Source organism: Hippoglossus stenolepis, chromosome 11 (assembly GCF_022539355.2).
Source record: "Hippoglossus stenolepis isolate QCI-W04-F060 chromosome 11, HSTE1.2, whole genome shotgun sequence".
Taxonomy (NCBI): Eukaryota; Metazoa; Chordata; class Actinopteri; order Pleuronectiformes; family Pleuronectidae; genus Hippoglossus; species Hippoglossus stenolepis.
The window spans coordinates 24,273,613-24,296,143 of record NC_061493.1 but is presented as its reverse complement, the minus strand read 5'-3'; the positions used below and the strand labels follow the sequence as shown (position 1 = coordinate 24,296,143).

General features: G+C 43.3%; 1 pseudogene; it reads left to right on the top strand.

Moving 5' to 3' along the window:
• Window positions 1–4,805: 4,805 nt before the first annotated feature.
• On the top strand, window positions 4,806–21,168 carry LOC118117642 (annotated as a pseudogene).
• The last annotated feature ends 1,363 nt before the right edge of the window (window positions 21,169–22,531 follow it).

Sequence of the window (22,531 nt, the reverse complement as noted above, 5' to 3'; positions counted from 1 at the left end):
TAGTGAATCTGAGTGAAATGACCACCAGGTGTCACCAGCAGGACTCATTTTAATTTGCAATTTGAAAGCCGCCACCGGAAGTCGTGTGGTTCACCCTTCAAAATAAATCATGGGGGCTAGACCACATAGAGGTGAGTTTTGTTTTTAAGTCAGAATTTCGAGTTTATAAGGAAACACACAAACGTGTTAAAAAGGTAAAATACATGTGGGAAAGAGAAGACTTCATAAAAAACATGAGGTTATGAAGAAAGAGTTTTTTTTTGCTGAAGGTCCACGTTGCAATAAACAATAACACTAAATATATATGCTTTGATAAACATAATGTTATACATATTGTTTTGTATCCATCAGTCTCCACCTTTTTTCTCCCAGTGTTAATTGACTTGGTCGTCGGGCTTTTATTGTGAAATCCCTGACCGGAGCCTGTGTTGTTGTGTTTTATTTTGACAGTAGTGAGTTTCCTGCGTGAGGGCGGGGCTCAGCTGCAGCTCTGAGCTTCTTCTTCACTTCGATTTTATTCAAACACAGAAAATAAGAAGATTCAAAACCAAAGTCCAGAAAACAGAAGTGTGACCGCTCCACAGGAAGAGCGCTTTATTGTGAAGGTCCGCAGAGGAGACCACAGAGCGGTGAGTTCATTTCTCTCTTTGTCTGGACGAAGAAAATCAAATTCAGAAACATTTTCAATCCGCTGCGATCAATTTGATCTTCGTTCCGTTATTTCCTTCCTGTGCTTTAATTAAATTCAATTTCTAATCACTGTAGAGACACCAACATGATTATTATTGCTGCATGAACACGAGATATGAGACACGATTAAAGTTTCACAGAGATGCTGATTTAAATAAACACACAATAAACACAACGGAGCAAAATCTGAGCAATAAATCATTAATTTAAAACACGAGATGAATAATTATTTAAATACATTTTTGTAGTGTTTCCTCTTCAAGTAATTAAACTGCTCAGAAATATATTTATTTTGTGTTTATCATGAATCAACATCTCTATGGAACTTTAGTTGTGTCTCATATCTTCTGTTGCTTTACAACAAATATGAATCCAGTAATGTTTCCACGAGATGTTTAAATTAAACTCTCAATAAAGCGTACATGTAAATATATTAAGATAAAATATCTTTAAAATGGAAAAGTCTGAGCATCATCAACACCGTACGTAGGAATATTATTTAATTTTCTATTTATAAGTTTAGTGCAGAAATAGCAATAAAGACACAATAATAAAAGATGGAATAAGAGGCAGGATAATAATGGAAGTAAATACAAATCAACCCAGTTTAGTTCTGTATGAACATGAGAGCAGTGAGGATCAGTGGAGGTGAAAGTGAAATGGTTTGGTCCATCTGTGTGTTTCCTGCTACGTCTTTTCCTCCAGCATCAGCAGCTCCATCACACTGCTGCTGCTGCAAGGCATGCTGGGAGGATGGGAAGAGTCCAACGTGACACACGTCAGGGGGAAATAGAGGAAATCATATTTACACGCAGCTACAGAGGAAGAGGAACTTTATTCTTAAAGAAAATACAACGAGTCACAGTTTTCAGCCTCAAAGATGATTTAGGAATTGCTTCATGTTAAAATCTTAAAATAAAGATTTCATATTTGAATATGTACATCACTAATAATGTTTTAATAAGAGCTCATGTTACTCACAGTTATTTTGTCCCTCAATCTTTAGCTGTATTTTAGTTTCTGTCATTTACACAGAAGATTCAAACATTTATTATGAATTTGTTTAATAATAAAAAACTATACTACGTATCGCATTAAACCTGAGCTGCAGCTGATGATGATTTTCTTTCACGTTTAATCCATGACTGTTTTCTTGATTAGTCAATGATTAGATTAGATATTAGATATGTTGAATATTAAATTAAATCAGATAAATATACGTACCCACATTCAGTCTGTTCTAGATAACCCTAACCCTGTAATATTACCAGGTCTCAGCCTTACTATGTAAAGTGCCTTGAGTATATTAATGTTCTGATTTGGAGCGTCACAAATAACAATGCAATTGATCTGAAGATGTCCAGATCACGTTCCTGCTGCTCCCAGATTAAACCCTTGACGTTTTATTGTCCCCGGTGACGAAGAACAAACGTCCCCTGTGTGGGGTCAAGTTGGATGTGTTGCGTTTTCGATCTTTTCCCAGTGGAACCAGTGGAGGAGGAGGAGCCCCTCCCCTCGACCTCGAACAGAGATTCTCTTGTTTGTTTCCCTCCAGCAGTCACTGACCCACTTCATCACTTTGTTGTGAGGCTTTTATTCAACTGAGCGACAGAGTGGCGCCTCTTCTCGTCAGAGCATCTCTGATGGTTTGTTTCTTTAAGAGGGACAATGCACGTTAATTAACAAGCACATCTCTCGACATCTTTGCCTGTGTTTTCTACGTGTGTGGCTCCTCTTTTTCATCCTTGTTTTCTTTCAGTTTTTTCAGTTTTGAATCCGTTGTGTCGTAGAAGCGCCATCAACACGCCGACTCGCTCGCTGTGAATCCTCCGCAGAATCTCCTGTTGTGTAGTCAAAGCAGCGGTTTTACTTTGGGACTGACCGCCGTACGTCTGGAGAGAGTCCAGAGGCTGTCACTCTGACGTTTGCCTTGTCACCTACAGCCACTTGAGAGAATGTCTGGAGATTCTCTGGAGTTCAGTGCAGGCCTGAAAGCAGCTTTGAACACATGTAGAAGTAGGACTACAGCCCTGTTATAAACATTGTGGCCAAATTTAGGCATTTGTGAGGTCAGGGTGACCTTTGACCTACAAATTCTGATAGCTGAATTTCCTTGAAGAATTTTAAAGGGGACATAGCATGCCCATTTTACCACAAGTTGATATGGTTCCTTGGGGTCTTAATGAAATGTCTGTAACATACTTTGGTCAAAATACCACAAGGATCATTTAAAACAGCTCCTTTTTACCCTGTATAAAGCAGCCCTCCACAGAGTGACCTGTTTTGAGTGCCTGTTCCTTTAAATGCTAATGAGCCAGCTCCCCCTCCCCTCTCCCCATGATTTTAAACGATATAAATTACATATTTTATATGATATAAATTATCAAATATGCATCCCATACTTTGTATTCCCTTGTTGTCCTGGAGTTTTAATTTTCCCAATCACATAATTAAATGTCCCCTCTGCCCATCCACTACAAGCACACAAGCAGACAGACAGAGAGAGAAAGAGAGGTGGGGGGGGCTATGAAGACCATCATTTACCCCCGAACCCCGACATTCAACGGGTACAACAACAAGCGGAGAAAGCAGAATCGCGGGCTGACCTTATATATACAGTCTATGGGGCTGACCAGCGGAGAAATGCTCGCCCCGTGAACAGCCAGGCGGCTGCGTGCTGGAGAACCCGCTGCGCTGCCTCGCAGCGGCACTTCCGCGTCCGGTGTACCCGGCGAACTACTGTAACCGCGGAACTACTGTAACCCGGCGAACTACTGTAACCCGCGAACGAACTACTCGGCGGAACTTGTAACGGAACTACTGTAACTCGGAACTACTGTAACCCGCATACAGTAGAGCTGAACATCGTGGAAGTCTTCCACACAGCTGGCAGTGTGGAAGACCGCTATGGGGCAGCGCAGCGCCGCTTCTAGCCGCAGCCGCCTGGCTGTTCACACGGACGAGCATTTCTCCGCTGGTCAGCCCCATAGACTGTACATATAAGGTCAGCCCGCGATTCTGCTTTCTCCGCTTGTTGTTGTACCCATTGAATGTCGGGTTCGGGGTTACAGTAGCGCTGAACACTGCGGAAGTCCTCCACACTGCCGGCTGCGTGGCGCTGACACAAATTCCAGCTCACGCACGGGAGAGCGAGCGGTCGCTCCCGAGCAGCTGCTGCAGCCTCCCAGTCCCAACGATCCAGACAAATGCCACATGTGAGTGAATCGCGGGCTGACCAGCGGAGAAATGCTCGCCCCGGTGAACAGCCCGGCTGCGTGCTTGGGAACGGCGCTGCGCTGCCTCGCTGCCTCCGGTGTAAACCCGAAGTAACGAGTGTGGGGGACGGGGGGCAAGGGGGGTGGCCAAGACCATGTAGGAGACTTCCAGTTCCTTGTTACGACACAATACCCAGGAAGCGCAATCGAGTCGCTCAAGCATGACGTTTCTGACTTAGAGGAACTATAACAAAACATGCGAGTGTTTTTCCCAGAGTTTTGGGTTGGTAGACATGAGCCAGATACCCACATTAACCTGTAGAAGCACTAACAAAGTGGAATTTGCATGCTATGTCCCCTTTAAGGTGTTCTTGAGCTATCAAAAGCAAAATGCCTCTGGCCACTAGGTGTCGCCAGTGTGGAGGAATGAACAATGCTCAGTGTTTTGATCCGACTCTTTGATGGTGGAGCTCAGTGTCTGTGAACGGTGTCGTAGAAATGAACTTGTTTAATCTGAGTCGGGCTCCTGATGAGAGGATGAGTAGAAAGAAGAGACGTCTGATGAGCTGATGTTCGATCACACTGCACAGAATGTAAACACGTTTCCTGATTTCTCTCCTCGTTCTAAGAATAGAAATAAAAGCATCTGCAGCGACTGGACACAGAGCCTGAAGTGTGGTCCGTGTGACGGGCGGAGCTGCAGCTGTGTCCAGCAGACGCAGAGTTAACAGGAAACATGAGCTCAGAGTCACAGCCCCTCTGTTTTCCTTTCTCCTGCAGCTTCTCTCTGCTGCTGCAGGATGTGAGAGAACCACAACAAGAAAACTCTCAGCTGAAAACTGGAGGCCGCAGCGACGTCTCCTCTGAGCAGCAACAAGTTTAAAGGTGAGGTTTCAAGAAACGTCCTTGAAAATGACCTGCACTTTTTCTGCAGTCTGATCAGCCGGGATTAGACTTTGATTAGCCTGTTGGACGTTAATTCACTTAATCCCTCGGTGCTCAGACTGGAGGGATCAGCTCTGCAGGGTTTAACTGAACTGAGCTTTGATAAGTTACTGAGGAGCAGATCAGGATGGATGGTGCATTTTAAAAGAGCTGAAGTCACTAGAAAGAAACTTTGTGCCGGACTCGACTTCTTCTGTCCCACCTGGTAGATTTTACACTTTTCTTCTTGACCCAAACACACGCACCACGATTCGGAGGAAACAACTCAACCTTTTCAAGAAAATATTTGTGACTTAAAAGATTGGCGTCTTTAGTCGGAACCAGTGGGCTCGGAGCAGAGACCTGTCGAGTGTAAATAAAGACGGACGACGCGTCTCCACTTCCCCCCACTACCCAGAAATAAGGCCAAAATATCTCGGATACGAACGCTGCCATCTTGCGCCGATGATGTCATCAGACCATTCTGATCAGAAACATATCAGTGAGATAAGAACGACCTGAAATGACAGAAACCATCTTCAACAAACATTTATTTAACGTCTACTCTGGTTTTTTATTTTGGTCCATGTCCCCCCTGCTGGGACATAGGCAGCATTATGACCTATGCTGCACCCAGCCACCAGGGGGCGACTCAGATGAATTGTCTTTGTCTTTATTTACAGTCTGTGGTTGAGAGACATGTTGTTAATTTCTGCACAACACAGGATCATTATAATAAAACAATAAAAGAACGTGTTATTTGAATCTAAAATTCGAATCTAGATTTGTACTTTTCACAACACACTCAAATACTACATTTATTAGTAATAACTACGTCTGCAAACACATCAGTGAATAAATACATGAAGATCAAATAACAAGACAACAAATTAAAAGATTGATAATTAATGTAAAGAGAAATAAACAAATAAAAGAGTTTAAAAGTGATGGTAACAAAGAAAAGCCAAGTTTTACACTTTGTTTTCAGACCTTATAGTTACCATTGTTTATTATAACAATAATGATATATCTTACTACACATCTTTGATTTAGTCCTTAAATAACCAGATCTTGAAAGTAACTGAGTTTTTGTGTTTAACCCTGAAAACACTTTGTTATGAACCTTAAAAGAACATTTAGGAAACTAATCTACAGCCAGGACTTTTCTGGAAGTTCGTCTTCGGACAGATTTCTTTGCTGTGAAGTCTCGTGTAAAGTAGTTTCTCACCATCGACCTGGTTTGTTCTGGACTTGAACTGCAACTTGTCTAATGAAAAGGTCTGAACAGGAAAAGGGAGAGCGGGGGAGGAGCTGTGTTGTTCTGTTCTTTTTTCTGTCGGCTGAATGTTTCTCACTCCGCCTCCTCGTTTCTAATGTCTTTCACAGATCCACAGCAGAGACGCTGCTGCAGACAAACATGGCCCTGTTCTTCTCTGGAGCTGTGACGAGTACGTCGGCGACGACACTCTACATAACGCACAACACATCTGCACAAACCCTTTTTGTTAACAGGAGCCACAGAACAACAGACTTCCTGTCAGTCACATTCCTGCACTGTGTGTGTTCACGTTGACAAAATTTACACAAGTGAAAGAATCAGGAATGTCTGGCTCCTCCTACTGGTGTGTGTGGGTCTATCTATAGTTATGAGGCCAACGTCGGTTACATCATTGTAAGGACATTTTGTCTGGTCCTCACAAATTCAATGGGCTGTTTGAGGGTTAGAATCAGGTTTAGGTTAAAGTTAGAGTTATGCATTTAGCTGTGATGGTTAAGATCAGGGTGAGGGGCTGGGGAATGTGTTATGTCCTCACAACTATAGAGAGACGTGTGTGTGTGTGTGACTGAAGGAACATGTGATCCAGTGTCACTGTGACTCACTGGCGTGTTTTAAACGGTTTCTGAACAAATATAGAAAATATATCAGCAGAAAGACGGTTTCTTCACATCTGGAAAACTGAAGTCAGAGTTCAGATTATTTATGAAAAACTGACGAACTGAGGATTGTGACCTGGTTATCTCTATATCTTCAAGCTCCTCTTGAAGTCGTGTTGTACATCTGAGAAAGAAAATGTGGAACTGTGTGTGTGTGTGTGTGTGTGTGTGTGTGTGTGTGTGTGTGTGTGTGTGTGTGTGTGTGTGTGTGTGTGTGTGTGTACAGTGTGTTCTCTGTTGTTCAGGTTCACCGATTAAACGAAGGTTGCGGGCGAATCACTCCTGTCAGAGGTGAACATGTTTTCTTTTTTTTAATATATTATTTTTATTCTCAAAAGCACGAGGAATGCAGTAATACAATGTACATGTCATTTTTACATTCCCCACCCACCCCCACACCCTGCACTGCCTCGATGCAGAAAGTACATTGCCATATTAATAACTCGAGGAGTCTAAGCTAAATAAGTTAACAAATTACAGGATGGTATTGTTTAAAGGAAAAAGGAAGAAAAAAAACATACACACACAATAATAATAATAATAATAATAATAATGATAATAATAATTAAATACAAAAAGACCAAAAGGAAAAGGAATTAGAATTAATTTTCTCCAATTTTAAGAAGAACACCAAATCCCTCAACCACATAGACAAATGTGAAAACATTTTCTGCTGCCACACACGTTTTTACACCAACAATATTAATATGGTCTGTATTTATAAAGTGTTTTTCTAGTCTTGATCTCCACTCAAATGATAAAACCAGGAGTCATCTCCACAACAACAGAGCAACAGATCCTGTATCAGTGGAACTCTTCACTTTACGCTGGTGTCCCTGACGCTAACCTGCTCCTGTCTGCGTCTCCCTCAGCCTCGACGTGTCTCTCCTCTCTCCCGACTCCTCATACGTCTGTTACTCCTCGGTGGACGGCGGTGACCCCTGCTGCTGCCGCCGCTCCCCGCGCCTCCTCACCAACGGGTACTACACCGTCACAGAGGACAGCTTCTCCTGGGACGATGACGGAAACGTGTCGCTGACGCCCTGCAAAACCAACGTGTCCTACAAGGAGAACCTGGTCAGGTGAGAGCGAGCCATTCAAAAGAAAGATATTTGAAAGTGTTTCGCAGATATTAGTCTGCACCAGCTTTGTAGGGGGAGTGATGCTTGCATAAGGTCGCTGTCTCATGAGAGGCCGAAGGACCCATCGTTTTAAAGGGCCTTGAGTTTTCTCTTCTGAGAGCTGAACACGTAACTGCTTAAAAACATCTTTTCAGCACATTAATGAATCTATTTGTCTGAGACTCGGAAATCGTCAAGTAGGTGAAGAACAAATCTAAGTTGCAATGATTAGTGTGCGATATCCGACAAAGGGCTTCTGAAAGAGTATTGAAAATGCAGGGGCGGCTACGACAGCCGGAGGTTAGTCTGACAGAAAGGTATCATCATGGGGGGGGGGGCTGACAAATCTATACTCAGACGTTTACCTGAGTATTTCCAAGTCGCTATAGGATTTATGTGAAATATGTGAAATGGAGGATCATCAAATGGCCCCATCGTGGAGCCCTTCTCTCCTTAGACAGGAACTTGTTTGTTTTTCAAAGCTAATAGATGAAGCTGAGGAGACGCTGCAGCAGCAGGTGGAAGAATGGAACTCGTAGTAAACCCCCCGGGGGTGCAGCTTTTTACGCTGTTTTTTTACATGACGTGAGTGACGTATTGGTCCATGGTGGCTTGCCATAGTTCCCAGAGTTTTGTGCGGCATGATGTCGATTGGCATTGCTGACTGCTGTTTTGGCGGCAAAAGCAGCAGACGGCCCTGGAGGCGGAGTGGAGGTTTGTGGAGAGTTGTCTCGGTTCTGCAGGACATGGAGGCGGGTGAGGGAGGACGGGGTCTTCATCCTGTGTACCGATGGCGTAGAGCTCGTTTAGCGGAGGTGCTAGAGCTAGCCTGAGCAGCTAGCCCGAGCAGCTAGCCTGAGCAGCTAGCCCGAACAGCTAGCCCGAACAGCAGCCCCGGCGTTAGCGGAAACTACGACACTTCTTCTTCGATGTAGGTTAGTTAGGGCGGAGGAAGGAGAGACAGGGGAACAGCAGACATGAAGAGACATGAAGAGACATGATGACACATGATGGGACATGAAGAGACATAATGACACATGATGGGACATGACGAGACATAATGAGACATGATGGGACATGACGAGACATAATGAGACATGATGGGACATAATGACACATGATGGGACATGATGGGACATTATGGGACATTATGGGACATGAAGACGAGCAGCCATGAACAGTAGCTGACAGCTTATGATAGCTGATCACGTGACTCCGTGTCCTGCATGAAGTAACGCGATGCTTCATTTATTATAAAGTTTATGGTGAAACTGTAAAATATCAAACCTCATTAACTTTTCTTTGTCACATGATCCGTCTCTAAACGAGCTCTTAAAAGCAGGAGTTCCGATGATGGACACATCCAGGAAGTAACAGGGTACGTGTGCAGATAGGTTCATACAGACAGAGCTGCCACACGGAGGTAAATATAACTTCACATCCAGTGTGATAAGAGCGACAGTTAGACAATATCTACAGAAGTTAGGATTCTATTTTGTGTCAAATCTATTTTTCCATTTCACATGTTTTAGCCCCATAATTCTGTAATTCACAGCATTATTATTTAATATATATAAGAACAACTGCTCTTTGAATCAAGCGTTTAAAGTACAGAGAGTTGTTGTGTTCAACACGGTTGGAAACTGGCAGCTCAGACAAACCTGTTCTCGACTTTTAATGACAACAGTTACACACACAGACACACACACTCTTCTCCAACATGTCTTTGTAGCACTGAGGTCATAGACGCAGGTTTAATAGCTGCAAATTCCTCACCTCTGACATCAGCTGCCGTCCGGAGCCAAGGGTGTGGGCCATCTGTCCCGGTTGCTAGGAGACATGCGTATCAGTGAAACTCACATGACGACTTCGCCCTGCACACGTCACCGTCTGTGTTAAACACTGAACTTCTGTCTCATTCTGAAAAATGACTTGATGGATTTTCACCACAAACTTGAGTTTCAGGAGGAAACTGCCTCAGTTATTCTCTCACAGGAGTTTCACTTTGTCTCCATCAGCTTTGAATGAGATCCTGGAATGAAGACAAAAGAACCGACTGGATTTATTCTTTATTTCAACTTTCAGCTTCTTCACACATTACATTTCAATGCTTTATACATATATAAGAGATTTAAATGTATATAGACATGTATAAGAAACACATGTGATGAGAGCTGCAGGACAAACCCTCAGAGGACTCGATCAGGACACTCTCCAATGGAACTGCTGGTTCAGATCAGGAAAATCAAAAGAACAGAAACGTACGCAGCAGCAGATCAATATGCCCGTTCACTAAATATGTAAATACAACGAGGACGAGTGGATTCACACTTTACAGAGATGTGGTCTGGACTCTGTGGAGGAGAGTCATGGTGCCAGAGACGCTGTAGAAGGACAGAACACCTGCACTGGGATCCAGGTACACTCCTACTCTGGAGGACAGAGGACCTGACACTGGAGTCCTGATGCTGTTGTAATAAAAGATATAACTGTTTTCACCACCAATATAACATCCAAGATTTATCATTGAATCCAAATCTACATACATCTGAGTTTCGTGCTCTGCTGATATTCTTGTATGTGACTGCTACACCAACTCCTCCTATCACCTCCTCCTCCACCTCCACCTCCCAGTAACAACATAGCTCTGGTCTCTTGGCTCTGGTTGTGGCAGTAAACATCCACTTGAGACAATAATCTGTAAAATCTCTGTCTCTGTCTCACTCAGAATGTCCTGTAGTCGACTTTGACCTGGGATTAGTTGCTGTCACCACGCCCTCAAAGTACCTCCGAGGACGGATCCTGATGCTGATGAGTGTGTAGATTCACCTGAGGGTACAGTGAGGGTAGCCAGTAGAAACTGGTTGTGATCCTCTGTGTCTGAGAGCTGCTTCAGTTCATGGTCTTCTCTTCAGCTCAGTGATCTCCTGCTCCAGTCTCTCCTGAAGCTTCTCTGACTCGACTCACTTCAGTTTCCTGTTGGGATCTGATCTGCTGCTTCACATCAGAGCTTCTTTCTTCAGCAGACGGATCAGCTCAGTGAAGATCTTCACTAACCTCCACTGCTTTATCAGCAGAGCCATTGACGTCTCCTCCTCCTGCTTTGAAGCAGCTTCACGTCTTCTGTGTCCTGGACTCTGCTGGATTGTCGGTCTCCTCGAGCCTCGAGCTCTCTCTGCCTCTCAGTCCTTCTGCTGCAGCTGACACTGTGTCATGGTCTTTATGTTCATCCATGCAGGCAGAGAGATAACAGATACACTGCTGATCAGTGCGCAGAACATCTTCATCACCTCATCGCAGACGAGCAGATGTTCTCCTGGAGCTCCTAGGCCTCCCACCAGCTTGTGCTTCTTCAATGGAGCTGACTGAAGATGAGGCTGAGGTGTTTTTCACAATAAGAGGCCAAACAAAACTACAAACAGGGGACTTGAGAGCTTTCAGTTTTCTCTCCCCAGTGCAGATATCACAGGGCCACATCTTCAGGTCCAAAGTATAGCAGTGATCAGCAGGCTGCAGCTTGGAGTCCAAGTCTTCAGCCCTCCAGTGAATCAGCTAACATGGTGCTTTCACCAGGACAGGCCTCGTGTGTGAAGGTCTCTCTACACTGAGGGCAGCTGTAGCTTCCTCTCTCCCTCCTCTTTGTCCCAGTGGGTGTTAATACAGCTTACAGTAGCTGTGTCCACAGCTGTAGTAGTCACCGGATCCTTCAGTAGATCCAGACAGACGAACAGCAGAATCTTCTGTACAGTTGACTTTCTTGCTGCGCCATTTCAGCTGGAAAGCAGAGACTGTAGAACAGGTTCACTTCCGAACAGATACAGATCTCTGCTCCTCCTCTGTTCACTCCCCTGCAGTGACTCATCTCCCACAGTTCACAGCTTGTTGTCTGCCACTGGTTCTACACTTACACACACCTGTGAAGGGAGGAGACACAGACATGTCCTGACTGGGGAGGAGTTGGTTGTGTTTGAGGAAGAAGTTGTTGGTGTTTGTGATTTGATTGCATTTTACTACGATGAGCTGCTTGTGAGTCTTTATCTGTGTTAGCACATTTCAAAGTGAATAGCTGCCTGGGAACGGTCACATTCAGCTCACAACAGCACAGGTTGTAATATGAGTTTCCAGTAAAGTCATTAAAGTTCTTTAGAAATAAAAACAAAATCAGCGTTTTATATTTTGTCGCTTTGATCGAAAGGTTTCCTGAGGCCCAGTGACGAGCTGAGAGCAAAGTAACTACATGAACAAGCAGCAAGTTGCAGCTTAAAGTCTCAGTGAAGATTAAATCTGAGTCTGTTTGTTCACTCCTGTAACACTGATGCTGCTTTCAGGGGCCACGAGGAGAAGAGAAGATTTCCACTCAACACATGTGATTCACATCAGCTTTCAGGCTGTAAACACAACATGGGAACATCAAGAGTAGATGAATGACTAATACAAGATGCTAAGGGCAAGAAAATAGAGGAGGAGCACGCCACTGACTGATGATTAACAACGACATCATCACTGCTAATCGATTTAAATTTCTTCTTCTCAGGGTTTTCCGTCAGACGAGGTCTGCAGCTCGCTGGGCCCGCCTCAGTGACGCCACAGAGAGCTGGGTCGTGGCTGGGTGAGAGGTGCCTCAGGGGCGCCGGAACGGGACCAAACCAGAACCGGGAACCAGGAACTCGAAGACGCAGCGAAGTCACAACTGGGCCACGAGCAGCCAGCAGGTCCTCGGCCGGACGAGTCCTCTGGGTTTGATTGGGCAGCACTGAGTTGAAGAGAGCCGCAGCCTGCATACGGTGAAGTTCAGCCCGACATGATCTGTGATATGGTTCATGAACCAAACATTTCTAACAAGACATTTTCTCCTCTCAGACCCGCAGAGATCCCATCCTGTCCTGGACAAAGTGTCTCCGCCCCAGGCTGCTCATCCAGAGGAGATTTGTCGAGATCTGTCAATCAAAGGAGCAGTTCGCCCCAGTCAGCTGGGTGACTGTCAGAGGTCCCACACTGCTTTCTTCACTAATGCCTGCTGCTGTCAGGCGTCACCTGAGCACACCGGGTCAGCATCGTTGTTATTGTTTCCAATTCAGCCAAGGTAGTTTGTCCTGAATTAACACCTTAGTGGGTGGGGTCATGGGTCAGAAGTCAGAACAACAGTAGATCTGGCTTCTTCCATCTCGTTTTTTTTACTTTCCTTGTTTTTCGTTTCATTCTCAAATCTCAGATTCTGTTTAAAATTTAGCAACGAAGACAAACGCTGATGATTCTGAGCGATGATATCTGGACACGTTAGCTTGTTCATCAGGGACGCTGCCTCAGCCTAGATCTGACGTGATTGTGTTTGTATTTTTGTTTCAGGGTTAACGATGAAGGCCTTCTCCTCCTCATCTTCTCCGCTCTCATCTTCTCAACTTTACTCGAGGTAAACTTTTATATCTATGTGCTCTGCACAGCCACTGAGCAGAGGCGTTATGTTTCCAGGTCGACTGGTCTGCTTAGAACACAACATTCAAAGTTCACACCCCTGAGAGAATCTCAAATTCTGACGCACATGTTCACTTGGCCTCACAGATGAACTGATCTCGATTTGGACTAGAAAGGTTTTTGGCCCTGGAACATCAACGTCAAGGTGCATTAACAAACATCTCAAGTCTGGCTTTAGAGAATTTCTTCACATTATTTTGAATGTAGTATATCAGGTTACCAGGTGGGGGTACAACCACAGGATTATGTTTGTTAAACTTCATTATTTGTTTTGAAATGTTTTCTGACAGAATCTGCTTTTCTCACAGTGTTTGTGGTGGATAACACTGTGACTTCAACCGTGTTCAAGTGACGATCATAATTCCTATGTGTGAGTATATCACAACTCACACAAATGTTAGTTGTTAATATTAATTTTGTTATTTTGATTCATTTGATCTTCATTTTAAAGCAGCAAAGTTTACATGACCTCAAGTGTCCAGAGAAAATGAAAATACTTCATTATTCTTAATTTTTTATGTGACAACTGTAGATTTAAAAACGATTTATTTTCTTTGAAATCACTAATACTGCTTTGAAAACTCTTCTCACACTGAGATGTTTGAAAGGAAAGTTTTTATCTGTAGTTTTGTGTCTTTCAGTCCTGACGGTCACGATGGGCGAGTGGAGGAGGGCAAGACGGAGGTGAGAGTCAAAAACCCCTGTAAAATGTCCCTCCATTCCATCGACTGCCAGCGAAAGACGTGACGTTAACGCTTTCCATTCTGTTTCTTAGACATCACATCCAGAAATGAGTAAACGAAGAAACGGAAGATAATTTCTAAACTGGAGGAGAGAAAGAGGAGAAGGTCTGATGGAAACTCTGTCAAAATATGTATCTCGGTCACTAAATGTTTGCATGTGAGTTGCTCTGCAAAGACCAAGGCTCTGAGCTCCGGAAAACATTTTTATAGCAAACAACTGTTTGAAAATTCTGCTGGAAAATCAGTGTGATGTTGCTTAGTATTTTACATCAAGTCCTCCCTGAAGGTCTCTGAATATTAAAGTCAGGTGGACGACTGAGAGAAAAGTCCAAGTGAATATGAAACTGTAAAATTGGAAATCGATGAGCCGAGAGTAGTTTTCGAACTGCTTGACAGTTTGTTTCTGATAAAATGCTGAAGGAACTCTGATCAACATGGCGACACGAGTCACTGTAGTTTAGATGGGAGATAAATAATAATCATCCAAATGTCCCTGATGTATTTTTAAAAGACTGTAAACACATATTCTGTTGATCTCAGCTGGAACTTGGCTTGTTTGGGTCCAAAGTGACAAAACCTCGATGTTCAGCGCCTTGAGAACAAATTCTCTGCAAAGAAAAGAAGAGAGAAACAACAGTGAGCTGCCGCTGAGTTTACATGCCTATTTAAAAAACACAAACGCACAAAACGTTCTAGTTTATCTACCTGGAATTTATATCTGCAGGAAACTGAACTGAGTTTACCCCCAAATGACAATATAAATAATTAATAATAAAGAAACAATCTCGTGCCTTTAAAAAAGTTCCACATTGAAATCTGGAATTTAAAGCAACACTGTGTAACTGTTACTGAGCAACAGCATTTCTGCAGCCACACATGGTGATTAGTTCTGTTGGGCTCTGTGTGCGAAAGGATGAGGGTTATGAATACTTCATATTTACACCTAATCATCAAACTCATTTTAATCAAGCTGGATGGTTGAAGGTAAACAAAGTGAAGCAGTGAATAGAGGAGGGCCCGAGACAGATTCTGGGAAACACCCATTCTGGGCATGTCATAGCACCTGATCTCTGAATCACTGCCTGTTTGTGTTTAGGTATGTGGGTCAGGGACCATTCTCATATTCACGGGCACTGAAATCCATCGAACTCACTTTTAATTGCTGCTTTAAAGAGTTAAAAGCTGCACGTGTTGCTTTAAAACTGCATCAGTCGATTTTTGTGTGAAACTGAAAATTCAGAGTTAACTTTGGACAAAAAATCCTTTTATAGTTTTTTACTGGTGGCAGCTAACTAGCATCAACACTCCAGTTACTTCTCCCTCACTGCTGTGAATTCACACTGACTGTGTGTTAAAATCTTAAATGTGATGTGATGTGTATCGTAATATTCACCAAAGTGCCAAATCGGTTGAAATCGGACACTTAGAAATGTTACATCACCTATATCAATGTTTAAACATCTATATAATGATATTTTTACTACTGCCAGTATGAGTATATCTTTGCATTTAAAGTTGCAAATGTTTTTATATGAATGATGGATCCGCTCCACTAAACTCTTTAGCTTCTTTCTAGCTCCTGGTTTTAGTTTTACAGCCAAAACTATGAGTCCGGAGTTTTTGAGGAGGTGGAGACTAAAACGTGAGCTAAAAGAGCTGAACACTGGGCATGAAACCCAGTTCTGTCACTGCCTGATGTGACAAACATGCAACTGTTTCATGTTGTTTTTATCTGCTGCCTCCTGGTGGCCAACAGTCAATTCATGCAGTTTAAATGATCAAAGTTGAATGTTTTTTTCTATTCAATACTTTTGAAGTTTCTGAAAGACATTTAAATATGAATTTTGATCTGATTGTTGTTACTGTACATGTTATACGATCCTACATACGTGAAATGTGACTTTCTTGTGACAGCACTATTACAACTGTTCATTTGAATTCCCCCTCTCTCTGTATCCATGTAAAGTCTCTGTGCTGAAAACTGTAAACTAAGTATTTTAATTTGGAAATTGAAATAATCTCTAGATGTCAGAAATGACCAAAACATTCACTAATGAACTGACTGCAGTGTTGATCACAGTTTCATCAGTAAATTGTCTAAAATCAGTGACTCACCAACCTTTTCGAGCCCAAGATCACTTTTCTTTAATCTGCAAACGCAGTTTAGACAAAACCCTGACATCTTCCAACAAACCCATTCTAGGAGGGCTAGTATTTATTATTTTGCACTTGTTGAAGGCTGAATGTACAAGAAACAAATATACACAAAGAGGCAGTTGTGCAACTTTTCTATTCAGTTTATCTATATTCAAATGAATATCAATTCATATTTACAATGCAAAATATGTAGCTTCTCAGTTCCACATCATGTTCTGTAGAGTAGAGCTACACAGCAGCACAATGTTTTTACATATAGGCTTTGATTTGGAATATGGCCACAAATATGATGTTATTACCTTGTATGAAAGAAGTCCCTTGTACTCCAATGAACAGTACCACACAGCATGAAGCCGTGTAGTAATTGCTCCTGCAAATATTTCACAATAAAAACTTTTAAACAAGGGGAATGGATATCATTAATGAACTTCTGAGTGTTTTTATTTTGGAAAAGGCTTACAGAAAGTGTTGCAACCATTTGTTTGTGATATAAATTCACTGATAACATTAAAACTCAAGTGAAAGATCATTTTCTGTTTATTCTAAGGTGAACCAAATGTTTATCTGTCTATGACACAAATGTATTTACAACACTTTCTCCGAACCTTGCTTCAAAGTAAAGCACTCCAAAGTTTCCCCTCTGAATCCACTCATTGTTCCAACGGCTTGATTGTTATCCACAGACCGAAGATGCTCGCTCTCAGGACCGGAGAGTCCTGACATCTGCAGTCTCCCTACATAATCCGACTTGTAGCTGAAGGAAATGCAGGAGATAAACCAGCAGCCTGACTTGGTTAACCCTAACCCGGGGTATATTCATTTAGACCTGGGACATATTCATCAGGATGCAGCCAGGTCTCAGTGAGGGACAATCTATTTTTGATCTGAGACTATTTACTAACTAAAATAGCCTTTGATGATAATGATTCATGTTTAAAAGACCACATTTAAAAGTTTTTTTCTCTGTGATCTTCCTGAAAAGACAGAGACTGAACATGCAGCGACTGGAGGTTTGTGGAGTTTCAGGAGGAAACTGCCTCAGTTATTCTCTCACAGGAGTTTCACTTTGTCTCCATCAGCTTTGAAATGAGATCCTGAATGAAGACAAGAACCGATCGGATTTATTCTTTTATTTCAACTTTCAGCTTCTTCACACATTAGATTCTCAATGCTTTATACATATATGAGATTTAAATGTATAATCACATGTATAAGAAACACACGTGATGAGAGCTGCAGGACAACCTCAGAGGACTCCGATCAGACACTCTCCAATGGAACTGCTGGTTCAGATCAGGAAAATCAAAAAGAACAGAAACCTACGCAGCAGCAGATCAATATGCCCGCTCACCTAAATATGTAAATACAACGAGGACGCAGGGATCTTACACTTTACAGAGATGAGCCGTGATAAAACAACCAGGTTCCACATTTGGCAATGTGACCAAACATCCCATAACACTGATGCTCTGTAAATCAACCAGAGTGCAGTTGGTCTGTTGGACATGTTGACGCTCTGAGTTCATTGATCACTTCATCAGTAAAGTCTGTTCAGTGACTCTTGTTCAGTGATTTCATGGACATATTAACAAGTTTGTTTCACCTCCGTCTCAAGGGGAAAAGAAAAGAACAAAGAATCATTCCCATTGATGAGGATCAGGATCAACACAGGTTCTAAAATATCACACAACCTGATTTCTACTTTTATCTAGGAAAACAGCAACATCAGTTCTTTCAAACACATTCATGTCAGTGTACTATAGATTTCTGTCTTTACAAAGTGAGAACTGAATATGTGTGATAAAGGAAGGTCAGTGTTTGATTGATAGCTGATCTTTTGTGCGAGCAGAAACGTCACCACTTACCTAACTTTGATCAACAAACATGGGAGACAAAAGAAGGCAAAGATTTACACACAGAATCTAAATCACTGCTTTTAATGACTCGGCTCATTTGAGTTTACAGAACTCAGCTGTGGATCCAGCAATAACTAACCCTAACTCCAGCATAGAGGCTGAGTGAATGTGGTCTGGACTCTGTGGAGGAGAGTCATGGGTGTCAGAGACGCTGTAGAAGGACAGGAACACCTGCACTGGGATCCAGGTACACTCCTATTCTGGAGGACAGAGGACCTGACACTGAGTGTTGATGCTGTTGTAATAAAAGCAGTAACTGTTTCCATCACAATATAACATCCAAGATTTATCATTGAATCCAAATCAAGATACATCTAAGCTCCTGCCTGCTGATATTCTGTGGCTGTGACTGCTACACGAACTACCTCCCACCTTCACCCCACCTCCACCTCCCAGTAACAACGTCCAGTCAGACTTTCACTCAGGACCTGACAACAACCAGTGAATCTGTCTAGGTGATCAGAATAAGCAAGAGACTGTCTTTACTCATATTTGTTACTTTTCTGTTTCCATCGATAATAACAGCTGTTTGTTTACTGTGTTTGGATCCGTGTGGATTTCCTGTGAATATCTTAAGAAGTCAGCTCTTGGTCTCTGGCTCTGGTTGTGGCAGAAACATCCACTTGAGACACAATCTGTAAAATCTCTGTCCCTGTCTCACCTAGAATGTCCTGTAGTCACCTCTGACCCGGGACACAGTTGCTGTCACACCCTCAAAGTACTCATAGAGGACGATCCTGATGCTGGGATGAGGGAGATTCACTGAGTGGGTGATGTGAGGGGAAGTAGAAACTGGTTGTGATCCTTGTGTCTGAGAGCTGCCCAGTTCATGGTCTTTCCTCTTCAGCTCAGTGATCTCCTGCTCCAGTCTCTCCTGAAGCCTCTGACTCGACTCACTTCCAGTTTCCTGCTGGGATCTGGATCTGCTTTCTTCACATCAGAGCTTCTTTTCTCCAGCAGACGGATCAGCTCAGTGAAGACTTTCTCACTGTCCTCCACTGCTTTATCAGCAGAACCATTGACTTAGCCTCCCTCCTCCTGCTGAAGCAGTTTCACATCTTTCTCTGTGTCCTGACCCTGCTGATTGTTTGTCTCCCTCAGCCCGAGCTCTCTGCCTCTCAGTCCTTTCTGCTGCAGCTGACACTGTGTCGTGGTCTTTATGTTCATCCACAGAGCAGAGATAACAGATGGGATGACTGCTGATCAGTGCTAGAACATCTTCATCACCTCATCGTGACGAGAGTGATGTTCTCCTGGAGCTTCCGAGGGCTCCACCAGCTTGTGCTTCTTCAATGGAGCTGACTGAAGATGAGGCTGGAGGTGTTTTCACAATAAGAGGCCAAACAATCAAACAGGACTTGAGAGTTTGAAGCCCCCAGTGCAGACATCACAGGCCACATCTTCAGGTCCAGCATAGCAGTGATCAGCAGGAGCAGCTTGGAGTCCAGTCTTCAGCTCCTCCACTAAACCAGCTAACATGGTGTTTTTCCTGTGACAGCCTCGGTGTGAAGGTCTCTCTACACTCAGGGCAGCTGTAGCTTCCTGTCTCCCTCCTCTTTGTCCCAGTGGGTGTTAATACAGTTTGTGACAGTAGCTGTGTCCACAGCCAGCCACCGGATCCTTCAGTAGATCCAGACAGATCGAACAGCAGAACATTTCTCTGTCCAGTTGATTTTCTTGTTGCGCCATTTCAGCTGGTGCCAGGAGACTGTAGAACAGGTTCACTTCCCTCTGAACAGATACAGATCTGCTCCTCCCCCTCTCGTTCACTCCCTGCAGTGACTCATCTCCACAGTTCAAGCAGCTTGTTGTTCATTGGTCCTTATAATTTACACATCTTAAGGAGGAGGACACAGACAATACTCCTGACTGGGAGGAGCTAAGGAAGCTTGAGGAAGAAGTTGCTGGTGTTTCAGGGATTTACTGCATTTCACTACGATGAGCTGCTTGTGAGTCTTTATCTGTGTTATGACATTTCAAAGTGAATAGTTGCACTGGGAACTGTCACATTCCAGCTCACAAATAGCACAGGTTGTAATATGAGTTTCGCAAAGTCATTGTAAGTTCTTTAGTGAAATAAACAAAATCAGCGTGCTTTTATATTTTGTCGTCTTTGATCGAGTGATTTCCTGAGGCCCAGTGACAGAGCTGAGAGCAAAGTAACCACATGAACAAGCAGCAAGTTGCAGCTAAAGTCCAGTGAAGATTTAAATCTGAGTCTGTTTGTTCACTCCTGTAACACTGATGCTGCTTTAGGCCAATGTTTAGAGAAGAGAAGAGCTTTCCACCAACACATGTGATTCAGCATCAGCTTCAGGCTGTAAACACAACATGGGAACATCAAGATAGATGAATGACTAATTACAAAGATGCTATGGCAAGAAAAAGAGGAGGAGCACGCCACTGACTGATGAGAGATTAACAACTACATCACTGTACTGCTAACGATTTAAATTTCTTCTCAGGGCTTTCCGTAGACGGAGGCTTCGCAGCTCGCTGGCCCGCCTCCCTCAGTGACGCCACAGAGAGCTGCCAGTCGTGCTGGGTGAGAAAGTCTTCAGCGCTCTTCGAACGACCAAACCAGAACCGGGACCAGGACCAGAAGACGAGCTTGCGGTCACAACTGGCCACGAGCAGCCAGCAGGTCCCTCGGCTTCAGACTTCGAGTCCTCCGGGTCGGATTGGGCAGCACTGAGCTTGGGAAGAGAGCCGCAGCCACAGAAGCACGGTGGGGAAACCAGCCAGACATGATTCGACATGGTTCACATGAACCAAAACATTTCTAATAACATTTTTCTCCTCTCAGACCCGATGAGATCCCATCCTGTCCTGGACACAAAGTGTCTCCAGGCTGCCTCTATCCAGGAGGAGATTTGCCTCTGAGATCTGTCAATCAAAGGAGGACCACTCCAGTCATTGGGTGGACTGTCAGAGGTCCCGCCTACCTCTGCTTTCTCTTCACTACGCCTGCTGCTGTCAGGCGCCACCTGAGTGACATTACCGGTCAGTACCGTTGTTATTGTTTCCCAATCTGAAGCCGCCGCAGTTTGTCCTGAATTAACACTAGTGGGTGGGGTCATGTGGGTCAGAAGTCAGAACAAATAGTAGATTCATTTCTTCCATCTCGCTTTTTTACTTTCCTTGTTTTTCGCTTCATTCGCAACCTAGATTCTGGTTTAAAATGCAGCAACGGGAGACAAACGCTGATGATTCTGAGCGATGATATCTGACACGTTAGCTTGTTCCACTGTGGATCGCTGCCTCAGCCCAGATCTGACGGATTGCTTGTATTTTTGTCAGGTTCACTTATGAAGGCCTTTTCCTCCTCATCTTCCTCCGCTTTCATCTTCGTCCTTACTGAGGTAAAACTTTTATATCTATGTGGCTGTGGCAACCAGCCACTGAGCAGAGGCGATGTTTCCAGGTCGACCGCCTGCTTGTGAACACACATCTGAAGTTCACCCCGAGAGAACTCTTTCAAATTTGACGCATGTTCACTTGGCCTCACAGATGAACTGATTCGGATTTGGATCAGAAAGGCTTTTGGCCTCTGAACATCAACGATTATATGCATTACCTAAATATCTCAAGTCTGTTTTAGAGAATTTCTTCACATTATTTCTTTTGAATGTAGTATATCAGGTTTACTAGGTGGCGCACAACCACAGGATTATGTTTGTTAAACTTCATTATTTATATTTAAATGTTTTCTGACAGAATTCTGTTTTTCCTTCGCTGCAGGTGTTTGTGGTGGAGTACGACTGTGACTTCAACCGTGTTCCATGACGACTATACTTTTATGTGAGTATCACAAACTCACACAAATGTTAGTTGTTAATATTAATTTCCATATTTGATTCATTTGATCTTCATTTTAAAGCAGCAAAGTTTACATGACCTCAAGTGTCCAGGAGAAAATGAAATACTTTATTATTCTTAACTTTTTTATGTGTCAACTGCAGATTTAAAACGATTTATTTTTGAAATCATCAATATCAGTTTTTAAAAACTCACACTGAGATGTTTGAAAGGAAAAGTTTTTTATCTGTAGTTTTTGTAGGTCTTTCTAGTCCTGATAATGTCGGGCCGATGGGCGCAGTGGAGGAGGGCGAAGACGGAGGTGAGAGCCAAAAACCCCAAAATGTCCCTCCATTCCACTGACCGCCAGCAAAGACGTAATCGCTAATGCTTTCTCCCGATTCTGCTTTGTACATCACATCCAGAAATGAGTAAACGAAGAAACGGAAGATAATTTCTGCAACTGGAGAGAGAGGAGAAGGTCTGATGGAAACTCTGTCAAATATGTATCCTGGCTACTAAATGTTTGTATGAGTTGCTCAAAGACCAGTTATTCTTGA